Consider the following 12,939-nt stretch of genomic DNA (forward strand, 5'->3'; position numbering starts at 1 on the left):
ATTGTGCGCCAGCCTTAAGGCTGTGAACCATTTGCCGAGTTAAATTTAACTCGTAGTTAAAAGTGACATTTCGAAAGTTATTTCTTATGTTCGAAAATCCCCGATCGACCGGTTTTCGAGCCACGGTCGTCAAAATTTAACTTCTTGTCTGTCAGAAATAACCACGCTCGAATAGCAGGGTTAATCGATAACTTTCCATCTGTCAAATTTTAACCAAAAGTTAAAATAATCCACCAAATGGTTCAGAGCCTAAGTTGTGCAACGCCAGCGCTATCAGGTTGGTTGTTAAAGAGGGGTTTTAAGTGGGGAAGTGACAGCCGTTAGTGCCACTTAAGTCGAATAGGAATCTTTTCACTAGTTTTTAGAGAAATTTTGTTCGAGTGGTTTTTTTTAATGTGACCCCCAGTATAGAAATTAAAGACGTAGGTAGTCCTACGTAAAAAAACAAAAATAATGAATGATTTGAACCATGGCGAGTGAAAATGGTACATATTCACTAGACTAAATCTATCAGGAGAGGCTTTGATTCAAAATACTCTAATAACAAAATCTATTCATCAAATTTTCTCAACTAAATTACATAAATGATCATACAATAAATAACGAAATTTGGCTGAAAAAAAGATGATCGTGTAACACTTTCAATGCAAGCAAAATTTACCGTAAATTAGAAAACGTAGCGCGAGCGAAATTGGCATATTATTTTCAGGCGGGCGGGTATGAAAATCTTTAAATCGCTTTATCTCCGTAAATACTGCTCTAATCGAGATTTGGAGGGTTCTTTAGGTGTCAGAAAAAATTTCCGAAAAAAAAATGTCTCAGCCCATTATTTTCAGTCTTGCGGGTATGAAAATCTTTAAATCGCTTTATCTCCGTAAATACTGCTCTAATCGTAATTAGGAGGGTTTTTAGGTGTCAGAATTTTTTTTCGTAAAATAAATGTCCCAGCATATTATTTTCAGGCTGGCGGGTATGAAAATCTTTAAATCGCTTTATCTCAGTAAATACTGTTCTAATCGAGATTTGGAGGGTTTTTAGGTGTCAGAAAAAAATTTCGTAAAAAAATGTCCCATCCCATTAATTTCAGTCTTGCGGGTATGAAAATCTTTAAATCGATATATCTCCGTAAATACTGCTCTAATCGTGATTTGGAGGGTTTTTGGGTGTCAGAAAAAAATTTCGTAAAAAAATGTCGGGTTCCGAATGTTTTGTTCGCAATAGCTGATGTGCTCTTTTCTGTTGTTGGTAGTGATTTGACAGCTCAATTAGTTCCCGAGATTCTCTCCGCTAGGATATGAATATAGCGACTATTATAGCTAACATCATCTTCTATGACCTAAGCGAGAAATTCGGAAGGGAAGTAAAGCCGTTGGTCCCGGCCCATGTATGTTGAATGGGTGCGATATCCTACGCAGGTGCGGAAGCTGCCTTCCTGCACATTCGATTGCCGTCAATGGATGGCAATCGATGTCCGTCGGTGATTGGCACTAGATTGCGGAACAGAGACCGACGTTAAATAAAGGAAAAAAGAAGAAGAAGAAGAAGAAGAAGAAGTATTTACATTAAAACTTTCAAATTCCGATTGCCAAAATTGTAAATCATTTAATAATTGAGTAATTCTAAAGTAATTACTAAAATTATTAAAGTAATCGTAGTAATTTCGGTAATCAAGAGTAATAAAAGGAATTTCAAAGACATAAAGTAATTTTAATCAATTGATGTAGCGGTGCCGGTGTTGTTGTGGTAAGCGTGATTACCTCTAACCCCAGCAGGTCTGGGTTCAATCTCAGTCGGCGCCGCCGGGATGTTCTGAGGCATAACATCTCTGATCACGCCTTCCTTCGGATGGGAAGTAAAGCCGTTGGTCCCCGGTCCATGAGTTGATGGGTCGATAGGTAGGGTCCAGGTGTGGGAGCTGCCTTCCTGGTGTCGGTAGCATTGGTGCTCAGCACGGAAAACAAGATCGACGAAAATCAAATCAAGAAAAAAAAAAAAAATATTTGTAATAATCAGAGTAATTTTCGATAATCTGACTGGCACTGACCGGTAATTGAGTGGAAATGTATTGGAAACAGTTCTTTAGTTTTGCGAGTTTTTTCTTATGGTAAGCAAATAAAGTAAAACAGATAGGGAAGGCTGGGGCACAGACAAACAGACATAACACTCGCAAGTTGTTCATCGAACAAGCATTTAACGGACAATTCTGTTCAGCAATCTGTTCAGCGTAGTGCCCACTACAGTGTACTCAACAGATGGCGGTTATGTTTTGGCGACGATGTTTTACAGTGAGAAATATTCAATGTGCTATGTCTGTTTGTCTGTGGCTGGGGTGGACTACAAACCACGGCCTTATGATATGAACGGAAGTCTCTAGCGAGGAATCATGTTATGAAACTAGCTCATTGTTATAATATGAAGAAGCTGAATCAACCAGTGGAAACTAACGATTTTAGATTGGCTCACTACTTGACTAACCTATTGGTCCCAAGTACATCTATAAGCGTACCCCATTCAAGTCAAAATTCTAGTACTACACTATGTTTGTTTTGATTCGCAAAGAAAGTTTGACCGATAAAATGAGGGGCTCGTGGATTTTACTATGTTTCGAAGGGTGCATCGATTAGCTTGGGACCGAAGATAGTACCAGAGCTGAGTCAAAAAGTTAAGCACGTTTTGGGTTGTTTTGCTCTTTTCGTTTTTGACAACATCAAGTGAGAGGCATCAACTCAAAAGTAAGTTTAAAGAACTCAACCGTTGGGTAGTTTTGGTTCTCCGTGTTGAGTGGTGACTGGTTAGTCAAGAGAAGTCATGAGTGAGTCCTTTGGTTTCCTTTGGTTTGTTTTTTCCGTCGATCTTGTTTTCCGTGCTGAGCACCAATGCTACCGACGTGCCAGGAAGGCAGCTCCCACACCTGGACCCTACCTATCGACCCATCAACTCATGAACCGGGGACCAACGGCTTTACTTCCCATCCGAAGGAAGGCGTGATCAGAGATGTTATGCCTCAGAACATCCCGGCGGCGCCGACTGGGATTGAACCCAGGCCTGCTGGGGTGAGAGGTAATCACGCTTACCACTACACCACCGGCGCCGTTCATGAGTGAGTCGTCGATTGGAAGTTACGAGTTAGTTAGTTAGAAAAAAAAAAAAAAAAGTGTAAGGTTGATCAAGGAAATAAAAATTAAGTTAGAGTAGAAGAAACGATGAAAGTGTAGTGTAATCTTCAAATCCGAAATAACTTTAGCCATCCGGCACGCTTCAGATTATTTATGTATAATTACAAAAGATTGTCAGAAGGATTTTTGTACCTTCCTTATTAGAATTGAAAAAATTGGGTTTTAAGCCAGGTTTTACCATAACCCATCAAAAATGGAGGACGCGTGACCTCAGACCTTAGTTGAAACACGTATGCGCTTCGACGTATAAATGAAGGCAATTTAGAGCAATTATGAGACTCGAGTATCGGCTTCGGTAGTTTACCAAGAAACCAATAAATAGACTCTAAAGATTCAGTGCAGCATCAATACTGTCCAGATTCAGCCTCAAAGTAAAAATTCTAACTATAATGGCTCCACAGTTCCATTAAATGTATGTATGTCTATCAAGCGGAATCGTATAATCGAATGCATGTGCTAATAAATTCAACACAAACGACATTGTGCGTGAAAATTATCACTTTGCTAGGAAATGTATCGCACGATTTTAGGACATATAAAAAACAAGTGCAATGGTGGAATGGTAGTGGTTTTTGCTATTGTATTTTTTGTTCCGTTTTAGCTGACGTACGCATTCTAAATGATTTATGACCATATATGCTACCTGCAACATTGTAGCGGACTAGGTATGCATCATAAATGTGGCATGGAAAAAACGCGTCAAAAGGGGAAAACTATTGGTATAAACGCGTGATTTGTTTTTTCCTGACTGACTACGTCCCAACTGGAACCTAATGCATACCTTCAACATAATGTTCTACATGCACTTCAATATCATTCCAACATTTCTCGCTTCATTTTTCTTTAGGTCCTAATCTACATTGATCGATTCTCTTCATCGACTCTCTCTTACTTTAATAACTTGGTTGTTAATTGATCAATTTGACTTACCTAAACCATTTGCATTCGTACATATTTTATGTGGTGGTTTGTCGCTAAAGCACTAAACCGAATTGTGCTAGTATGGACTAGTGAAGCAGTTTAAAAACGAATCGTTACCGTTTTATCTTAATCTATAGAGATTTGAAGAAAATGTCTATCCTGCCGACAATCGATCCTACCTCCTCTAATGTAGTGTCCATTACAACAGAGTTGCTCTGCAGACACAGCTTTCAAGAGATATAAAAGTATAAATCGGAATGCAATAACAATCTATTTTTCAATATTTTCTGTATTAAGTGCCTAGTGGAATATTTTCCAATTATCATATGGTGTACATAATTGATTCAGGATATCAAGCCATTGGGACACATGAACAGCTATGAGACAGATAATTGATTTTTTTTAATTATTTGAAACAATAGACAAAATAATAAATAATGCATTTATTGAATTTGAAAATGATGGCTATTCGTGCTTCCAATAACGTTAAGGTTGAACAGCATCAGGAGCCTCATTATGTTCGAAAGTCGAATTGACTTTCTCATATTAGCATTGATACGAAAATCACTTCAATACTTAATTAGGCCCAAGTGATCTGTATTTTATTTAAACAATAGCTAAACATTGAAATTCTTTCCGTATGAGGAATGAAATATGCACAAAACTCTATATCGCTATATTTTTTTATGAAGTAAGCAAATTTCATTCCGCATACTTTAAGGCAAAGATATACGGTTTAAAAAAATTGACAACGTCTTCAACCAGAGGTTGCTCGCTTAATACTAGGCAACGGACAACACAACCGTGAAAAAGGGTAACAGATTAAAGTATTAAAAAACCCAGTATATATATCCAGATTCTATCAAGGTTGCAAATACTCATTTCAGCTAAAACAATGTTTTTTTTTTTTAATTATGAAATAATTAGATGCCATGATCATATTTTGAATTGGTAGGATACAAGAATAGGTTGCAAATAATGTGTTTGACATATTAAACCTGTTTATTTCACTTCATGAGAGTCACAATCAGCGATTTTTCACACACTCACTCACTCACTCACTCACTCACTCACTCAGCGATCAGCAAATCGCTGATTGTGACTCATAGAAAGCATAATTTACAGATTTTATGTTTCAAACGCATACTTTGTAACCTCTTCTTGCAAGCAAGGTTGCAAAGACTCATTTCAGCTAAAATAATGTTTTTCGGAATAATAAAACCAAAAGATGGTATGATGGCATGTTTTACTTGTAACTTACAAGAAGAGGTTACAAAGTATGCGTTGGAAACATAAAACCTGTAAATTTTGCTTTCTATGAGTCACAATCAGCGATTTGCTGATCGCTGAGTGAGTGAGTGAGTGAGTGAGTGAGTTTGTGAAAAATCGCTGATTGTGACTCTCATGAAGTGAAATAAACAGGTTTAATATGTCAAACACATTCTTTGCAACCTCTTCTTGTATCCTACCAATTCAAAATTTGATCATGGCATCTAATTATTTCATAATTTAGAAAAACATTGTTTTAGCTGAAATGAATCTTTGCAACCTTGCTTGCAAGTTACAAGTAAAACATGCCATCATACCATCTTTTGGTTTTATTATTCCGAAAAACATTATTTTAGCTGAAATGAGTATTTGCAACCTTGGATTCTATATGTTATGAAACAGGGTCGATAGGTATAGCAAATCATGCATCTCTACCTCTTTATTTTTCCACCTTTTGACTATTATCACTGTTGACAATTCAATATATGTCCTTACTTTCATTTTGTAGCGGCATGGTATTCTATTCAAAGGAGTGCCGTTGCGGTTCAACAGAAAACCTCAATAAGCCCCGAAACTACAAAGGTGGGGTGAGCTCGATCGTTCACTGTAAGGTAGTAGCTTAAGCGCCTTCTCGTTAGAGGACTACTCGCTCGGATATAAATTGCCTGGGATGACACTCGCCAAAGAAAGGCCATAAGAAGACCCTGACGAACGGTTTGCAGAACGATACAACTCCCCTCAACTTTCCTTGCGTCCAACTGAAATTACGTAGAAACATTATATACTGATTTTAGTAAAGCATTCGATAGAGTGGATATACCACTGTTGATTTTCAAGTTGTCCAAGTTAGGTTTTAATACCAGGCTACTGCAATGGATCGAGTCATACTTGTCAAGGAGAACGCAAAGAGTAAGATTTGAAGGAAAATTGTCGTCTGTCGTTCATGTAACATCTGGTGTGCCACAAGGTTCGCATCTTGGTCCACTACTATTCATCTTATTTGTCAATGATATAGAATACATTTTGAAGCTGCTTCATGTTTCAATATATGCAGACGACATGAAACTTTTCATGGAAATATCTAAAGCATCTGATATGCAGCTATTTCAGCAAGAAGTTGACATTTTTTACACTTGGTGTAAGAAGAATTTGTTAGAGATTAACGTTAGTAAATGTAATTCTATATCGTTTACAAGAAAGCATGCCATAGTAAATGACACAATTTCCCTTGGTGAGAAAACAGTTGAAAGGTGTAATCAAGTAAGGGACTTAGGCATTATTCTCGACTCTAAGTTGTCATTTGTTGATCACTACAATAACATTATATATAAAGCAAGTAACATGCTAGGGTTTATCAAAAGATTTAGTCTGCACTTCAATGATCCTTATACTATTAAAACATTGTATGTGGCCTATGTGAGACCTCTTCTTGAATACTGTAGCGTAGTGTGGGCTCCGTATCAGGATACATATATAAACCGCATTGAGTCTGTTCAAAAACAGTTTTTGTTGTTTGCCCTTCGAAAATTAGGTTAGACGAGATTACCACTTCCATCTTATGAATCGCGATGTTTGTTAATAAGTTTAGATGGACTGAAAAAACGAAGAGACTTTGCCATGGTAACATTTATAAACGATGTTATTGCTCAAAGAGTTAATGTTCCGGAAATTTTAGAAAATATAAATTTTTATGCTCCCACTCGCTCTCTGAGGATTAGGAATTTGTTTTACATTAACAATCAAAGAACAAACTATGCTAAAAATGGGCATTTGAATAGAATTATGACCTGCTATAACGCATATTCCCAATCAATTGATGTAACAATGAATAAAATAACACTAAAAAGCATTCTTTTCAAGGTTAGCCAGGCAATAATATTTAAGACATAGTTAATAAGCATTCATTGTAATTGGTCTACGATTGATTGACGACATAAATAAATAAACGTACTAGATGCCCGAATCAGTAAGCAGACATTACTCACTCTACCCTAAAGTGGACCCTACACGATTGCTTTTATTGACAATAATCGTATTGTCAATACATTCTATATTGACGTCAATACATCGAGATTGACAATATTTCTGAATTCACATCATCAATATTATTGTCAATAATTCCCCTTCGCGTCAATATATTGATGCGTGTGGGGTTTGCTTAACTCTCCGCACGAAGGGAAGCTTTCACACAACTAAAGTTTTCTCATCACTGGTAGTTTCCTCCACAATCCTCGAGATGGAGAAACCGTCACAACAGGGGTGAAAACCATGACAATGTAATGTCTGAGTAATGATGGGTATTAGGTTTAAGAAGTACTTCAGATGTAAGTAGGAGGTAAACACCGATGTTATCGTTTGCACGCTTTGATAATCACTGACTGAGTTTATTCTCGGATTGCTGATATAGTATCAGCGGTACTCACGCACTCACGCATACAATAAACGATCTTTACAGTTCTCCTTTCTCGAGATTGTTCATACAATTCATTTTGTTGCAATTAATGGTTAACTTAACGACTAAACTAAAAATTATAATTTTATAAACATATCAAAGAATTCGACTTAATAAAATTCAAGTTAATAATATAAATAATCATTATTAGATATTTTATCGTCCTTTACATAAAGATCTTCTTAAATTTAAATCACTTTGATTTCCAAAAGCTACATCTTGGCTTCTTTTTCTTCTTGACCGTCGATGTGACGAAAGCGATGATTCAGTTCCGTTAAATGGCAAACCGAAATCGCCTGATGAAGTTGAAGTTGGTAGTTCGTTAGAACGTTCCGTATTGCCTGACTTCCAACTGCTGGATGGCTGCAATAAGTCGTTGCAAATCGAGGCAGGAATTGGTTTAAGCACACTATTGCCTGATCGTTTAATTGGCAAACTATTGCCAGTCTATGATGAGCATGACAAACTATTCCATTTTGTGTGTCGAATAAACTTGAATCCAAAACAAAACCATAAAAATCTTCATCCGAGTCCGAATCGTCTGCTTTCTCTCTTCCACGCTTCCTGCTGTCTGTATGATCATTCTGCCATCTACACACGATCTTACAAGGCTTCTGGTACCTGAGCTTGATTTGATCGCGATGTACAGTATACGTGCGTCCCCAAAGCGAAACCTGGAAAACATTTGGAGAAACTTTCTTTAAAAAGGTAGCATCCAACCACCTTTTTGTATCTTCGGCTTAAAATTCTTGAAGTAGATTGGATCTCCTGTACGTAACTTAGCAAACTCGTCTCGTTCAGACTCGTCAGTATGAAAACCAGTGCTTTCCTCCTCTTTTTTAATTGTCAAATGTTGTTTAAAACTATTTTTAGGGTTGACTAGATCTAGTATCGTTTTCGGTTTAAAGTTAAACAGTTTTTCAGAAGAAAACCTTGAATCTTCAGTACAAGTGTTGTGATAGTTAAACAAGAAACAAGAGACTTGATCTTCAAGATCCAAACTATTCATTTGTGGATCGATCAAAAACTTCTTCAACACTTCTTTAACAACACGAACCATTCTTTCGGCTTGACCATTACTCGAAGGGTGATATGGCGGACTTTTCATGACCTTGAGGCTTTGTTTTTCCCAGAAATCTATGAGATATCTAGAGTTAAACGGCGGTCCACCATCAGTCACAATGATCTCTGGTAGCCCAAACCTAGCAAACAAAGACATAAACTTACTTTTCACTCTTTTAGCATCTGTTCCACCTTTCATAAGTTCAATTTCAAGCCATCTCGAGTAACTGTCAACCATAACAAGAAAAAGGACGGTTAGTAGGAATCCAATTAGTTTGTGATGGCTTCTTGGAAACAATAGACATTTGATTACAAATGTGACAACTTTTCACAAAACTTTCAACATCACTATTGATTCCATACCAGTAAACAGTTCTCCTAGCTAGCTGCTTGATCTTGTGAATGCCTGAATGATTTCTATGGAGTAGCTTCAACACAGAAATTTGCAATCTTCCTGGAATTATAACATGATCTTGATAAAGCAGGCAACCATTCAACACCTCAAGATCTTGAGTAAACGTCTTCAAACCTTTTGTCTAACTTTTTAGGTCAACGATAACGAAAAAGAAAAATTAAAATTTCTTGAAGTAATTCATCCTTTTCTGTCTCTTTTGCAATCATCTTCCAATCTTAAGGCAACTCTGCAGTGATATTGATGTTTTTAACGTAATCACGTTGCAACTCTTTAGGGATTTCTTGCGGTAAAGGAAAACGCGAACAGAAATCCGCATTACCCATTTGTGGCGATGGTCGGTAAAAAATGTCGAAGTCATATATAGACAACTCCATTATATACCGCTGTAAACGTGTCACATAAATTGCATTCTTACCTGCTTTGCCGAAAATACCAATCAAAGGCTTGTGATCTGTATAAACTGTAAATTTCTTGCCATGCAGATACTTATGAAACTTTTTATAGTACTAACAATCGCCAATGCCTCTAGATGCAGAATTGGATATGACACTTTTTGCAATTTTCAAACGATTTTTCACAATTATTGCTCCATACATAGTTCGTGTCTTTCCACAACAGACTGTACAACTTGCTGAGATGTGAGGATAAGTTGGGAATGAAACGACCGTAATAGTTGACCAAACCTAAAAATGCCTTCAACTCTGTGCCATTTTTCGGAGCTACAGCTCTTCGGATTGTCTCAATTTTTTCAGGGCATGGTAACAGTCTACTATCTGTTAACACATGTCCCAAATAAGGTAGACTTGAAACAAAAACCTTGCATATTTTTAAATGAACTTTTATGTTGAACTTAGACAAATGCTCTAAGACCAAAATAAGCTTATTTTTACAATCTTCAAAATGCTCACCAGTAATTAATACGTCGTCAAGTTAGCAAGATACTCCAACTAAACCTTTTAGAACTTGATCCATCACTTTTTGAAAAATGGCACCACTGCTAGATGCTCCCTCTGGTAGGCGATTGTACGAGTACAAACCTTTGATTGTGTTTATAATCATTATTTTTCTCGAATTTTCGGAAAGACGCAATTGGGTGTAAGCACCAGCGAGATCGAGAGAACAAAAAACCTTAGATCCAGACAAAGTAGCAAACAAGTCCTGAGCCAATGGAAGAGGATAGGTATTTGGTACAATTACTTTGTTTATGGAGACCTTGCAATCAATCACCATTCTGATTCCTTGATCCTTTTTTACGATAATTATGACAGGAGAAGCCCACTCACTTGTGATAACACCGTCCAGTTCTAAGGAATCAATATGCTCAACCACTTTGACTTTCAAACGATAAGGGACATCATAGGCTTGTTTAAATATAGGTGTATTGTCTTTGACAACTAAATCAGCCTCAAAGCCTTTGATAGGAGTTGAAAAGTCAATATTAAAAACACTATAAAACTTACTTTTTATGTCCTCTACTACGACCTCCTCCTCTGGCATGCTTGTGTAGTTCCCAGATATCGAACGAAAAGCATCTCTCCAAGATGGGAAGAAAACATCCAGCCAGTCTCGTCCGAATAAAGGTGTGAAGACTGTCATGCTCTTCAGCACTACTAACGATACATCCTTGCACTGCCCGTTGATCCATACGGTTACTCTGCATTGACCAACAACGTTCAGATGAGCTCCGTCAACAACAGCTAACATTACAGGGCATTCGGACAACTCGTAAACTCCGAACTTCCGCTCGTTAGTCTATCTGCGGAACCGCTGTCGATCTCCATTTGTAGTCTTTCACCGTCGACGACCGGATCAATCATATATGGTGCACTGGATCTTTGACTAGCAGACACCATGAGAACGTCCATCTCCTCTTCTGACTCCGATATCCTTGCTCTTCTCATTCTGTCGGCCAAATCCGGTACATTCGCCTCAACAACAACAGATTTAACAGACGGTTTCAGGTGCTTTAGATCATAGCAATACTTGCGGGTATGACCTTTCCTACGACAATAGGTACAGTAGTACGTTCTACCACCGTGCCTTCTTAATTCAGACCGACTCCTGTTGCGACTACGGCTGTTGTTTAAGCGATGTCGAAAACCACGACTCCTGCCCCTTGATCCAGATGGAGTTGGAGTAGAGTCACGAGGGAATCCAACCCTCTTCTTACCGATTCGATCAATAACACTGACCCTGGCTGGCTCTTCGTGAATAAGTGTAGCCCTCTCGGTCGCCTCTTCTCGGTTTACGATGATACGCTCCGTTTTGGCCAGAGTGAGGTCATCTTCATCCAGAAGTCGCTGCTTGCTTGAAATACCACACAGTAGTTTGTCTCGGACTGCCGTCTCTTTAAACGTCCCGAATTTACAGTATTCTGCTAATTGCTACGCTGCTAGTATAAAATCCACAGCTTTCTCGTTCGGTTTCTGCACCCTAGCATAGAACTAAATCACTCTCACTTTTGTCGAAGCGTTTTCGCAACGCTTCCGTCAAATCCTTGTAATTGATGTCCTTCAAATCCTGACCAGGATACAACAACCTTAGTTCACTGTACACAGCAGTACCGCAAGATGCGAGAAATGTTGTCTTCCTTTCGGCTGGATCAACTTTTTGGTGGAAATAAATCCATTCAAGTTGATCCTGATATTGCGAAAACGTAATGCATCCATCTGGATGGAATGGCTCAATTGTGCTCACAACCGGCATTGTCGCTTTAATAGAATTCAGAAACAAAGATACACAGATTTAATTCTTCTACCTTCTCAACAAATAGAACAAAGTAGTAGATTATCTTAAAATTAACACTGTTTGAGAAAATAATTTAATCTCGACAGACAAAATATTTAAACAATAAATAGAGTCAAATAAAAAAATGTGTTGAATAAACATAGACTTCTTTTTGGTTCGCTAAAAAATTGAAGAAAAACACACATGTAGGGTTTTTGATCTAATTTCAGTCTTACTAAGCACAACCCCCGCTTAATCTCTCTTTTTTGAACGGGTTTGATAAAAAAAATGAAATATTTCTGTCAAAGATGACTTCTAAATTTATTCACCTTTCCATACGTATTGTTAGATTTGATAAAGAGTCACAAACTGTCGAGATATTGTTTTAAATTTTAGAGACTGCTTATTGATTCTAAATTCTTTCTACGACTTTCAATTCCGTCCTAATGTATTGAAACGCCATTAGATTTTCTTCGTCCTACGGTTAAACGTAGAAAAGGGGGATTCGCTAGGAGTGCTTCTTTTGTTTTGAGGACAAAGAGCATAAACATTCATACAATGCGCTCTAATAGGATATATCCGGAGAACTTTGAGATTTGGGCGTAATCGCTTTTGTAAACAAACAAGTCAATCACCGATTGCTCGTGAATAAAAGCTCAATCTCGCAAATATGCTATACCAAATTATTGAGGAGTCATTCTTCTACCTGTTTGTGTTGTTAGTTTTCAAGATTGAGCTTTAATTCACGAGAAATCATTGATTGACGCGTTTGTTTACAAAAGCAATTACGCCCTAATCTCAAAGTTCTCCGGATATGTTGTAGCTAATGAACTAACGCATCGGAACAAACCTATTATAGATTTGTGCACGGTGAAATCATTGATATTATTGATCTTTTCTGAACGATATAACGGAAA

The sequence above is a fragment of the Ochlerotatus camptorhynchus genome, unplaced genomic scaffold (genome assembly GCF_037179485.1).
Source record: "Ochlerotatus camptorhynchus isolate MF236.1 unplaced genomic scaffold, CSIRO-AGI_Acam_v1.1 ptg000336l, whole genome shotgun sequence".
NCBI classification, from domain to species: Eukaryota; Metazoa; Arthropoda; class Insecta; order Diptera; family Culicidae; genus Ochlerotatus; species Ochlerotatus camptorhynchus.